The sequence below is a fragment of the Pleurodeles waltl genome, chromosome 8 (assembly GCF_031143425.1).
Source record: "Pleurodeles waltl isolate 20211129_DDA chromosome 8, aPleWal1.hap1.20221129, whole genome shotgun sequence".
In the NCBI taxonomy this organism is placed as follows: domain Eukaryota; kingdom Metazoa; phylum Chordata; class Amphibia; order Caudata; family Salamandridae; genus Pleurodeles; species Pleurodeles waltl.
Genome location: NC_090447.1, coordinates 867,770,983 through 867,785,190, shown reverse-complemented (window position 1 = coordinate 867,785,190; position 14,208 = coordinate 867,770,983).

The following is a 14,208-nucleotide window of genomic DNA, read 5'->3' as shown; positions in this document are numbered from 1 at the left end:
AGAAAATTACATGTGTAACTTACACTTTTTAGTGAGTTAAATTTTTGCAGTATGTCTAACATTACACAAATAGTTTTTAGAATTTTCCATATACTTTACCAGATAGAGATCTCTTCCCCAACTGTTAAGTCTGCTTTTGGTAAAATAAAAGGGAAATGTAAAAAATGTATTTATCTTGAAAATAATTATAAAAATATGTTTTTGTTACATATCAACATGAATTCATTTTATGTATTTACTTCAAATGTAGACCAAAGCAGAAAAATGCTACAGCACTATTAAATTATTTTTAATAAAATACTAACTTTGATTAATTTTTCTCTGAAGGTCAATTACCTTCTGAAAACGATGATTTTAATGTACATGATAAAATGTTAAAGTAATGTAATTATTTTTATTAAAATGTAATGTTGCATTATGTTTAAATAAAAAATAGTTTACTGAATATTTTTTTATTAAATCATGAATACGTAGTATCTTTACATATTTTTAAAAAGTAATTTATGTTATAGTCAGTATTTTTAAGATCTTATTGTCTACAACCTTGTTTAAATTTTCCCTCAGGAATTGGTTTACTGTTCACAAATTAGAGGTCTTAAATGATGTTAGACTCCCAAACTATACCTCATTGGATAAGTATCTCCCCGCTAAGAGAGGCGATAGTCTTGTATTTTTAGTTATGAGCACTCTAAAATTCACCAAGTCTGACTTTACTTGTATTGTTCACTAGGAAATCTGACTGTTGATTTAAAGATCGCTATGGGTAATTTTGGTGGGTTTTTTTTGGACATATAGATCCTCATCAGTGGTAGTGGAGGCATTTGTATCTCTTGGCCACTGTGCTCGATTAAGAGATTCTGACTCCCACATGATTATTCTAGGCTATTTGAATATTCATTTTGATTTTACAGCCATGCTTTTGTCTGTGAAAGTTTTAGATTGACGTTTTTCTAATCCCCTGCTTCCCAATCATATTAAAAACCACCGGAGCGCTGGAAGTTAAATGTTGTAATTCACATTAGTATCAATCACACCTACCCCTTCTAATAGCTTGAGCTGGCCATTTTGGCCAACCTTTTTCTTCTGAATTAAAAAAAAATCCTTTATAGCTGATGTTGTCCTCTGTCTGTCTCTGCAGGCAGTTTCATCTGTTCAGTTCCAAAACAGCATTGTGCTGGAATGCTGGTTATCAAATTCTATTGAATAGTACTAACTATTGAACTCAGCTTTTAACTGCTTAATCTCTCAAATAAGCAAATTCTCGTAGATGGATTTTCCAGGATGGAGCAACTCTAAAGGCCTGATTACGAGTTTGGCAGTCTATGCACTGCCTTGGCGATGGTCTGACCACCATCGTCTTGGCGGTCGGACCGCAGTATTACGATGCTGATGGTCCCATACAGCAACGACTGCTGTGGTCCCGCCCCCACTGTCATGACAGCGCCGACCGCCACAGTGAGGAGGCAGGCCTGAAAGACCGACAGAGCCAATGTTTCCACCAAACACATTGTGAAGCAGCACACCGCCAGTGTGACCAAGGGGGTTCAACCACCGCGTTCCAGCAGGCAGAAACGGTGAGTATAAAGGGAGCAACTCACATGCAGGTAGTTACACATTCTGTGCCACCATGGAGCACAGTACACTTGTCAATGTGTCCCTAGTCAGAGTCATTCACAAAGAAAGACACATTCTCAGCCACTAAATGCCCCCTTTGGGCAGGTCACTGACACTGCACTGCCACACTTTACAAAAACAAACGTCTGCTCATCTTAGGCACAGGGACGGTGATGTGTACAGAACATTGTGTCACACAATAGCAACACCAAAGCAACAACACACATAACTCAAATGACACCCTCACATTGCACACATGCCATAGACTGTCCTCAGACTGAAGACACATATGTATGGATGTGTCATGGAACACAAATACCCTTCCCATGAAACAGACCTGCAATGGGTCCACACATCACCTACATTGCAACACAATGTAAGCTCAGTGGGATGCACAATATTTTGAGAGACAAATATCCAAAGCTCACAATGCATACAATACCTTCACAATATGAGCACTCATGAAAGGATGCTACCCTGGGACACATTACATTTGTGCATGTCCCTAAAACAACATTTGTACAGGATCTGTCCCTTCATGTATCGTAGGAACAGACAATATTTGAACCAAGTTACATACCTATCTGCATAATGTGTAAGTGCAAGTGAAGAAAGCACATACAGCATCAACAGCAAGGTACACACATCAAACAGGACACATGGTCCGTCAAATGCAAAGGAAGCCAGCACAATTGAACACTCTCCATGTGTGGACAAACAAAACTTGAGCTTCCACACATGAGACTAATGGACAGTCCATATCAAGGGGACAAGTCTAACACTATACCTGCTGACACTGGCCAACACAAGATGACATACTTACCATAGCAACCACAACACAATACAATGACTCCCCATTGGGATTAATACCCACATATACAGTCAACATCTTCCTTTGTCTTGGGTGATACCAGCACTGCCCACAAAGTCAGATATTGCAAACAACAGCAAATGGATCAGCATTTAGGGTGACACACACACAACTGTAGGCATATCAAACACATGTTACTCGGGAACAGATTAAAGGTAGAAAAGTAATTGAAGGAGAAATGTGTACCCAATAAAACAACACCTTGAGTTTATTGAAGTCAAATGCTTAAGAGCAAAGGCCATTGGCCAGTCCACATCAGTTTATGCAAATTACTGTGCCCACACTTGACTTCAGTCACTGCCAGAGAACCTCCACAGTTAGGGGCATAAAGTGGGTAGCAAGGCACCTCAGGGTTCATCCTTGGGTGGGTTGGACTTGGGATGGTTGGATTTGGGTTTGGAAGGTTTTTTTTTCTTTGGAGGGATGGGCTTCCTCTTTGGGGAGAGGGGTATGGGTGCTTGTAGGAGGCAGGTATGACAGGGGAGGACTTGGATATGGAAGGGATTGGTTGGGGTGTGGGTGGGAGACTTCTGGGTTTGGGAGGGGGTTTGGAGGGGGTTTGGAGGTAACAGGGGAAAGGGCAAACTCAAAAAGGAAACTTTCTTTGGGAAAACGGGTAGCGTCATCACAAGGGGTTGGGGATTTGGAGGTTGAGGGAGTGGTGGGCATGCCTGTGGTTGTAGATGCCTTTGGTGTGTGCATGTGTGAGTTATGCTTGTGTTTGGGTGGTGTCTTTTGCATGTGTGAGTGTGGGCATTTGCATGTCTTGGGGGACTGGGAGGTGTAGGTGCTAAGTGATGTGGGAGAAGTGGATGTGTGTATGTCTGTTGTGGTGGTATCTGTGGGTATGATGGATGTGTTGTGTGGGTCAGTGAGGGTGATGGGGGTGTCTGTTGAAGTGGTGGCTGATCTGGTGTCTGTGCGTGAATGTGGAGGGCCTGTATGCCAGTGTGTCTTGAGGGTTTTGTTTGAATGTGTGCTGTTGGTGTGTGTAGATGTGGGTGTGCGCAGATGTGTCTGTGTGCTTGGGACAGGAAGGAGAATAGGGAATTTCTATTGGGAAGAGGGATGTGGAGGGGGTGGAATGTGGGAGATGGCTGGCTGACATCATTGAGGAGGCCAGAGCCTGAAAAGATCTCTGTATGCCAGACATGTAACTATGAATGCCTTCCAGGAAAGTATTTGTCTGCTTAAGTTGGCTTGCCAACTCCTTGATGGCATTCATAGCAGCAGTCTTCCCCACAGAGATACTCCTCAGGGGCTCAATAGCCTCCTCACTCAGGGCAGCAGGGATAATGGGCTGGGACTGAGATGCCTGCGGCAAAGGAGATGCCCACCATCTTGGGTGAGCAGGCATGGCCAACTGGGTGGGGAGCAACAGGGAGGGTAGTGATAGAACTGTGGGTGGTGAACAAGTTAGGTACAGGAGCCAGTCCTGATAGGTCGGCCACCACTAGAGAGTGGCCACTGGAGGTAAAATCTGATGATGACGAAGTTGATGCTGTCTCTTCCGTGGTACTCACCCTCTGGGCCACTTGGTCCCTCTGTGTCGGCGGTGTCATGAATGGAGGTACCATGGCCAGATGCTTCCCCACTTGGTTGTGCCCTGTCTCCTTCACTTTCCTGGGATGATCCTGAAAATACGACGAGGAAAAGGGTCACAGCTGTGATTGGCAAACATCACAATGACATGAAATAGGCCTCAGCAACAAATTACATCAAAGTGGCTCCTACATGTACCATACCATAAGCATACATGTCACCTAAACTGTCAACAGTTGCCCATAGGAAAGTCAGGATCTCAGACGGCTTCAATTGCATGGGTGAGGTTGTGCAATCACAGTAACCATTGGACAAGCACATCTCCTTCAACGCTTTGCTTCATGGAGCACACCTCAGTTACCTGTTGTCATACAGTAGTAGCCCAATGATAGGTTCATTCCCACAGATTACACACAAGGTCATGCAGAAATCTATTTGTCACATACACAATTACACAGCAATAGGAAATGATGCTCCAAAATCCTGACATGTCGCTGACAGCAATACAGTAGCCTGAAGAAGGTGTCATGGAAATACTCATGTCACACTGGAAACACATCAACAATGTATGCTTCACCATGTGTGATTTGTCCTAAGGGAGTCATGGAGGTAGTACTAATGTTCCTCAGATATACTGCATATTTGGCATGGAAATCTACACTGCGACATAAGGTGCAAATTGTCAGAGAGATATGTCTGTAAAACCCACAACACAATTAATTTAGAGGGTTTTTCTGTAATGTAGGCAGGAGGTGATGATCTGGGTTCTCAGGGCTTTATCTTCCCCCTTTTATTTACTCAGCTTCCACAGGTCATTATTTCAGTTTCATTTTAGGAACATTATTTGGCATTTTCCATCTGCTGCCTGGCTCGGGGGGAGGTTGGCTTGCCCTTGTCACTCTTCCTCGGGTGGCTTAAGGTTTTCCTCAAACAATCCACCAGAGAGTCCCAGCTGCTTGCCATGAGGGCTGAGCTGGTGGTTTGCTGGACAGTATCCAGGAAGAGGTTCACAGCTTCTCCTTGCCTCTAGATTTACCATTGACCACTTTATTTTCTTGAAAGACTCAAGCTGTTACTGGATGCCCAGGAGCCTTATCATTTGCTTAGTTGGTAGTACAACCGTAACTTCACAGCTCAGGATGGCATGGTTGCTGGTCGCTGGCCACGTAGAGATAACACTGAACTTATCAAAGTCCCGGAAGTGTGCCACTGACACCCAGATGTAGTCCAGGGTGGCCATACTGAAGCAGGAGACATGTGTGTAGGCTGCAGGTAAGTCTGTCCAAGGTATGAATTGTACAATTTCTGCTATGTACCTGAGTTACTGAATCAAGTCATGGCCTCCCAGGAATCTATATACTGTCTGCACTGTGGGTCTTTCATTTATGCAATAATCCTCTACAAGACAAATATGACTTCTCTGAAGGTGACAACAGAGTTGTGAGAGTATGGGACCTGTCATGAGTCAAAGTCACACATTGACAATGATGCCAAATGCACATATAGGGGGTTATTCTAACTTTGGAGGAGGTGTTAATCCGTCCCAAAAGTGACGGAAAAGTGACGGATTTACCACCAGCCGTATTACGAGTCCATTATATCCTATGGAACTCGTAATACGGCTGGTGGTATATCCGTCACTTTACCGTCACTTTTGGGACGGATTAACACTCCTCCAAAGTTAGAATAACCCCCATAGACTAGTTCTGGGATTTACTTCAGTACCTCAATAAACTGAGGCATTCAAGGCAAGTGTTGGAACCAGAGCCTCATATTGGGCATCTGATAGGATCTGCAGGTCTACAGGGAGTGGGCACAGTGCAACAGTGTTTCTCCCACAGCCTGGACCATACCCCATAGTAGGAGATACATTGGACAGGTCTTCGTGTCTGAAGGCTGAGCATACAGAATCTACATGGCACTCACATTTCCATCACTTCCATGCATGACAGTACATCTTGTGGCCATAAGCAATGTGGTTGGTGGCTTGTGTGGTAACCCGAAGGGCACAGTGAGTCATGATTTGCCTTCCAGACAACAGTATGGCAAGGCCAGATGTGGGGTGAAAGATCTGTGGCACAATACACATTGATTCAAGATCCTCAAATGACTCAGACAAGATTCATACACAGCTCATGCTGTCATACACATACATGGTGTCTAACATGTACTACCACCATAAACACAAAAATGTCATTAGATGGCAGTAAAGTCTCCTTGCCTGGTTAGGTGCATCCAACACAAGGAGGATCTAGGACCCCAAAAAAAATCACACAACACAATGTGAATGAACAAAACATATAGGCCCTCATTGTGAACATGGCGGTTCAGACTGCCATGTAATGAAAACAGCAGTGAACTTGCTGCAAAGCACCCAATTCACTACTACCCACAGCCAGACCAGATTCGACCATCAGGCCGACTGTAGGCACTTTCAACCTGGCGGTGGAGGCCAGACCAGTGGTGGGATAATGTTCCCATTTCCAACAGGGATTTCCTGGTGGGATACCCTGCCAGTTAATCCCTGCCGGAAAGCTTATGGGCAACAGGAATTCTCATTCTTGTTACCTGTATGTGACATGCTAGACCCCCCCTAGCCACAACCTCCACCCACCCCCCTAAGCGCCTAGACCCACCCCCAACCCCCTGAACCATGAAAATTAACCCCCATCCCTACTCCCTCCAATCTCCCTGTCGGCCCTCCCCAACTCCCTCACCATCCCCCACCCCCTACCTCCATATAGGTCCCCCAACCCCTCACATACACATGCACCCATATTCCGACATGCACACACGCATTCATACATACAGACACACATCCCCCTTCACAAACACACACGCACACCCCCATGCATGCACTCACACACTCAAACCACACACCCACACGTCCCGCTTCCCCTTCGGGCAGCACTTACCCATTCTGTGGTGCTGCTCCAGGAGGGAGTGTGCTCCAAGGATGCTGCTCCACCGGCATTGCTGTGCCTCCATACACCGCCATGCTTATGACTGCATCTTTATAAGCGTGGCGGTATCTGGACTGACGTGGTGGTGAGGGTGGAGCAGCATCCACCCCCGCCTCCGACCACCAGCATGGCGCATGGCGGCCCTCACCGCCATCAATGGCGGTGAGGCTCCAGGCGTCAGAATATGGCAGGATGTCTGCCACCACCACTGGCGGTCTTCCATCGACCGTCAGCATGATCGGCAGCGGGCTATCCCGCCATGTTCAGAATGAGGGCCATATTATTGGTCACCAATACCTGCACCATGTACATCCTATTGATACCACACAGACTGCAACAGGCACACAAGCAGTCTAAATGGCACACAGGGGCACATTGTAGCATGTGAGGAGGGAAAGGATGTTGTTGAACAGAGTCAAATGTGCCAATGAGGTACATACCTGCTCCTCTGGTGAGCCATGGAGCTGTCAATACAGGGGACGGATCTCACTTACAAGACTCTCCAGCTCCTCTGGATAGAAGGCAGGGGCCCTTTCACCTGTTGCACGAGGCATGATTGTTCCGAGAGGTGGCACACAGCAGCTGAAGTGGTGAAGTGTTTCTGGCAGCATTGTCAGGAATCAAGTGACTGATTTAGCATAACACAGCATACTTGTATGCCACCTATCTGCTCATCAGTGCTGACGGACACAGCCCTTGGGCTGCAACTGCCACAGGCAACAAAGTTAGCCTGTAGCTGTGTTTGCTGCAGTTGGAACCGCTTACCATGCAGACGACTTCTAACGGTGGGCGTAGGTGGTTCCTGATGTTCAGTGGAATAGGTCAGGCATCTAGCATCTTGGCGGCTTGTAATGCTGTGTATGGCCCTGAAAAATGCATCACAACAACAATGTAAGTTTAATATCATTACAAACATCCTCATTCTGCCTTGTTGTGTAGGTCCAACTACACAACCGCCAGTGTAGTGTATTGCATGGTGTAGATGGCATATGAGGGTGAATCACTGTCCACCACCGCTGACTGTATTTTTGGTGGTCGGAAAATGCAGTCATATTTCAAGGGGCAATTGTGTAACAGATACTGGGTATCACACGAATCATTGTTGTGGACAAGTGTTGAAAACTATAGGGGGTCATATTTGACCCTTGTGTAGGTGCCGGCTGTGATGTGTACTGGGTGTCATGTCTATCCAGTCAGAAATGCCTTGTCACATGATATTTTTGGCATGTATCATGTATGCTGCTGTGGACACAGTGACTAATATTACAAATCGTATCTTTTCACACATAGGTACCCCAGGGGAGGGAGGATGTGACAACCTTCTATATACCATCCATTGTCAGACCTTCAGACCATGGAGGAACACTATGGTGGTCATTCTGACCCTGGCGGTCTTTGACCGCCAGGGCGGAGGACCGCGGGAGCACCGCCGACAGGCCGGCGGTGCTCCAATGGGGATTCCGACCGCGGCGGTAAAGCCGCGGTCGGACCGGCACCACTGGCGGGGTCCCGCCAGTGTACCGCGGCCCCATTGAATCCTCCACGGCGGCGCAGCTTGCTGCACCGCCGCGGGGATTCCGACCCCCCCTACCGCCATCCAGATCCCGGCGGTCGGACCGCCGAGATCCGGATGGCGGTAGGGGGGGTCGCGGGGCCCCTGGGGGCCCCTGCAGTGCCCATGCCACTGGCATGGGCATTGCAGGGGCCCCCGTAAGAGGGCCCCTACATGTATTTCACTGTCTGCTGCGCAGACAGTGAAATACGCGACGGGTGCAACTGCACCCGTCGCACAGCTTCCACTCCGCCGGCTCGATTCCGAGCCGGCTTCATCGTGGAAGCCTCTTTCCCGCTGGGCTGGCTGGCGGTCTGAAGGCGACCGCCCGCCAGCCCAGCGGGAAAGTCAGAATTACCGCCGCGGTCTTTCGACCGCGGAACGGTAACCTGACGGCGGGACTTTGGCGGGCGGCCTCCGCCGCCCGCCAAGGTCAGAATGAGGGCCTATGTCATCCAGTTGTACCATCTGACTAGGCAGACAATAGTAAATTTATGCTATCAGTTGGAGCCAGCTCACAGTAATCCATACTGCATACCACCCATTGTACAAGTCATGCCAGGATTGCCCTTGCTGGCCACAGGATCCTTCCAACATACAGTGGCCCTATCTGCTGATATGTTCCAATCTATGTTCAGTGTGGTGTTTAAGGATTTCCGCTCAGCAATGTTGAACCATATTGACAGCTATATCGGGTTCCCCCAACATGAGGATTTAGCCAATGTGAACCTTGACTTGACTACGGTTTTACCCACCTCCCAGTTGTGGTGGGGGCCATTGATTGCACACATGTTGGCTTGGTTCACAACAACAAAAAAGCTTCCATTCCATCAACATGCAAGTTGTCTGTTTGGCGGATCTCTACATCTCAAATGTGTGTGCCTGTTATCCCGAATCAGCACATGATTCCTTCATAATGCAGAACAGCAGGATATCCCCGTTGATGTTACAACTCCAACCAGAGAGGGCTGGGCTGGTTGGTAAGTCATGTATGTCCTGATTGTGTGTGAGCAATGTCAGCTGCTACAATCATGAAGTGATTGACTCATTGTTGCACTTATGTTCCATTCCTTAACAGGAGACTCAACGTATCCCAACTGTTCTTGGTGATTGATGCCACTGAGGAATCCAACTACGTCAGGGGAAGAGCACTTCAGTGAGGCCCATGGAAGAACAAGGCGGGCAGTGGAGCGGGTTTGGGCTTCTGAAGGCCAGATTATGCTGTCGCGACAGGACTGGTGGAACCCTCCTCTACTCACTCTGTGGAGGAATATCCCATACATCCCAGAGGATGGGGAGCCTGCAGTGCCACTGGGTGAGAATCATGAAATGCCAGCTGAAGATGACGGTGGTAAGAGGAAGGAGCTGACTTGCAAGAATATCTCATCCACAGCTACTTCTCATGAGTGCACATGTGCCATGTGATGTTATGACTGTTACTAGACAATGAACTGTACTCGTGAGAATGTATGGATATGGAGTGCAGTGTTTTGGAAACAGCTAGGGAGCTGATACTCTGCAATAATCAGCCAAACTGACTGATAAGATAGTTTTTGATAGTTTTTGACACACCCACAACTTGATGATGTTGCTTTGTTTGTTTACTTGCAAAGTACTTTGTTTTCTAGATGCTGGCTATGTGACTTGTGTTATATGGATGGTTTCAAGCCTATACTTCTTGTTTAGTTTATTGTACAGGTACCTTCACTATGACATCGTCATGTTGGCATTTCAGAGTTATAACATTGGCAGGTTTGTGATTCTGTTCTGACATATGAAGTGGACATGGATTGATCCAAGTATTGTAGGTCACATAGTTTGGGTGCATGGGACCTGTGCGAAGACAACTTGCACAGTTTTTGGATAGAAGTTCAGAGGTTGGACTTGTTTTGTGTCCTGTGGTGGGCCTGATGCATCATGTATGTCATCATATAGTCATAGAATATGTAGTCCTAGCTTGCAACAAAGTCATTTTCCCTTCACATTGGCTAAATATTCTTTTTGTATGACCTGTACATAGCTGTAGATGTGTTTCATCATTGACATATGTTTGTGTCATATCACCTGATGCATGAGTATTGGATTATGATGGCTGCTATCTATCTGTATCTTGGATAATGTAATGTTGAATTACTTTGGTGTGATATGTGATAAGGGTCAAGCTGATGACATCAACCACTTCAATGTTTGCCTATTCTATAAGACAATGTCTGACAAATCTCTTCCTTCCATGGTCTGTTCCTGTAAATACGTTCATTACTTAATATGAGTTAATAATTTATGATTTCCAATAGTACCAACATATTGATAGCCTATTTGGTGATTACTGTAATAAGATGTTTTGTTTGACCAGACATTTTTATGTATGTGTTTATGTGGGTTGGATGTACTCCGCGCTGGAAACTGCGTACATGCGACATATCCCTTCTTGAACAAGTACCTTGGATCATCATCGTATTGTCCACATGGCCTGACATGGCGAAATATGAAAGAAAAATCAGCAGACAATGAATCAGTGATGGGTGATTTTATTGTAAAGCTATGACTAACAGAAAATATGCGTAACATGAATTCACAGAAATAAAATATGTGAAAGGGTCAATAATGCCGAATGAAATGATTGGAGCAGATTCCACATCATTGGAAGTCCAATTCCAGATTACTCCTCCCATTGAAAATTGAAGGTGGTTCAGGATCAGTCCACCAAGTGTATGTGTAACGCACAAAGGAGATCCTTAAGGAGGACGCTTGGCACAGGCAGAGGTAGATGTCTTGCCATCTGCACCTCCTGGATTCTTACCTGGATGTCCCCGCTTGTGTGGGGGTCAGATGCTATAGAGGCCAGGTGTCTGTGACTGGTTGTTCCTCTGGCAGGGCCTCCTTTTTTGTGGCTGGCACCAGTGTTGATGGGCCTGCTGTTGATGAGCCAAAGGTAGGGGTAGACTGGTTTTGAAAGGCCCTGCTCAAGGTGGTGTGCATGTCCCTCAACACCTCTGTTTGAGAGGCCATGTTGGAATTGTGGTCCTCCATCTGTTCACACATGTCCCTATGCATGTCCCTCTGTAGCTGCTTGATTTCATGGAGTTCAGTCAAACCCTGGCCTATCATACCTTGGGACTCCTGATAGACCCCCAAGATGTGACCATTTGGAGGTCTAATTTAGTGGGATGCAGGCAGACCCAGAACCTTGTTGTATATGTGACTGGAGTCATTATGTGGACAGTGCTGTCTGTGTCAATGTGTCTGCTGCTGCTACCAATCTGGTGATGCATCTTGAGGCCTTATGAATGCTTGTTGTACTTACTGGGTAAGGCGCCATTCCTATTCTCAACAGTTTAATCTTGGCTTAGCAAGTCAAGATGGAGCTAGGTACACAGACATGTCTCTGATTTGAGCATGATCTGTTCTTGATCACTCCCAGGGGAGTACACTTCAATTGAGAGTTCACAAATAGGGATAATCAGACAATGAACCACTGTGCTGGTGTTTGGAGTTACTGAAACATGGCCTCCTGGGAGTTGCAGTCAGGTAACTCCCTCTGCTCCGCAACACTTAACAAATGTTTAGTATTACATATCTGTATGCAGGCGGCATTTCGGTTTGAGCATACATTTACATTTTGGGACATACCTTGAATCCTGGAATGTGTTTTTGTGAGATTTCCAAGCACCATTTGGACATATGGCATTTGATGGGGCTTGGTAGCTGTGATGTTGGGCCCAGGAATACACATTGACAGTGTTATATCTCAGATACTCTGGGTATTTAATTTTGGTGTGGTACATGAACAAGACAGTGGCAAAAGCTTGGAGTAAGCATGCATGACATTTAATTTTTGTGACAGTTTTTGTGTTGTAACTTACCAGACTCCATTCCCTCAGGTATTCCTTTCAAGCCCTCAGGATACAGGATGACCAAGACCTTTTCCTCCAAGGGAAAGAGTTGTAATGGGGCAGTGGGAGGGCCCCCGCAAGTCTTCTTGGCCTGAAGCTGGTGCCTGGAGACCAGGGAACGGACCTTGCCCCTGAGGTCATTCCACCTCTTCCTGATGTCCTTCTTTGTGCACAGGGTGCTGCCTACAACATTCACTCTGCTGACTATCTTGTCCCACATTTCTTTTTTGCTACTGAGAGGAGTGTGCTGGACTTGGTCTGCAAATAATTTTTTTATGATTTCATCCACCATGACTCTCAACTCATCCTCTGACAATCATAGGTTTTTGACCTGTGACATGACTGGAAGCTAAAGAGGATGACAGTGACTAACTAAACAAGACAAGTGAATATTGTAAAAAAAATAGGATGTGTGTGTGAAGGGGGTAAAATGGGAAGGGTGAAAAAAGGGCTGCCTTATGACAAACAAATGGACAACAAGATGTGTGGTCTGCCTTACTGCGCTGCAGGGGAAATGCAAAGGGCTGTGGTCTGTGAAGGGGTGTGTTTTATAGTGTCTTTTGCAGGTGTATCCACTTGGCCAATGTGTGTCACCTCTGTTGTTTTTTAATTAATCCAATGTGCACTTGTCCGTTACTTTGTTGACCGCAAACTTCTGTGGTCAACCGCTATTGGCTGACTGTCACAAGGCGACTGCCATGGTGACTGAGTGTTTGTAATATGCTCAGTGGTTGGCCATGGCGCTGACAACAATGGAAGTCGGACCGTCTGTATCAAAGCCGCTGTGCCTATTGTGGTCTGGTTTTTTGCTTGGATGTTGGCAGCAGTTAGCAGCAGACGACAGAGCAGTACAGCAGACAATCAGTCCTTCCAGGTCAGCAGTCCAGCAGAGTAACAGTCCTTGATGCAGCACAGCAGTTCTTCTGAGGGGGTCGAGTTGGAGTTCCAGAAGTGTTTGATTCTGTAAGATCAGAGACCCAGTGCTTATTCCCAGTTATGTTTTGAAGTAAGGGTGACTTCAAAGAAGGCCCTTTTTTCCCAGCCCTGCCTCTAGACTATTAGTGGGGGTATTCAGCCTGTTGCAGGGAGATTCAGGCACTATATTAGTATTATTATTTTACAGGCACTCTGATTTTAAAAAGTTCAATGTTGTTGCGTTTGCCTTTTCCTTTCAAAAAATATTTTTGGAGAGATTATTATTAACTGTACCACTAATCTTTTTTTAAAAAAAAAACATTCTGACATCATTCAGCATGCAGGGACAAGAAGAGGGCTCGTCAGGAGTGTGAGGGAGCTGAAGGTGCCCTCTCCACAAGTGCTGTGGCAGATGGCTCTGTTGGCCCCAGTAAGTCCTCCTGTTGTTCCATACATTTTACAGATCCACTTGTAGATGTATGTTACCGTTTTCCTGTGTCTGTTTCCTATTTTTTTCCAACTCCTCTTCGATTTATCTGTTTTGTAAATTCTTCTTATCCCTGCATTATCCTATTTACTTATTTTATAAATTTCAGGTTTCTTTACCTCAAACTGTCTGTCTGTATAGTCTCTCTGTAGCTTAATTTCTTCTGCTTTGTCAGTGAATTTTCCCTCTCCCCTTATATCTTGTGGAGTAGTGGTACTGTCAGGCTCAGAGAACCTATGTACTCTACTGTGAAGATATCATTCTCAACTAAGGTATTCTACTCATGTTTGTTGAGAAGGCTTTCTTTTTCTTGCTCCAGCTGAATCATTAAAAAAAAGAGGCAAAATATTGCTTTTGAACATGGTCATGTA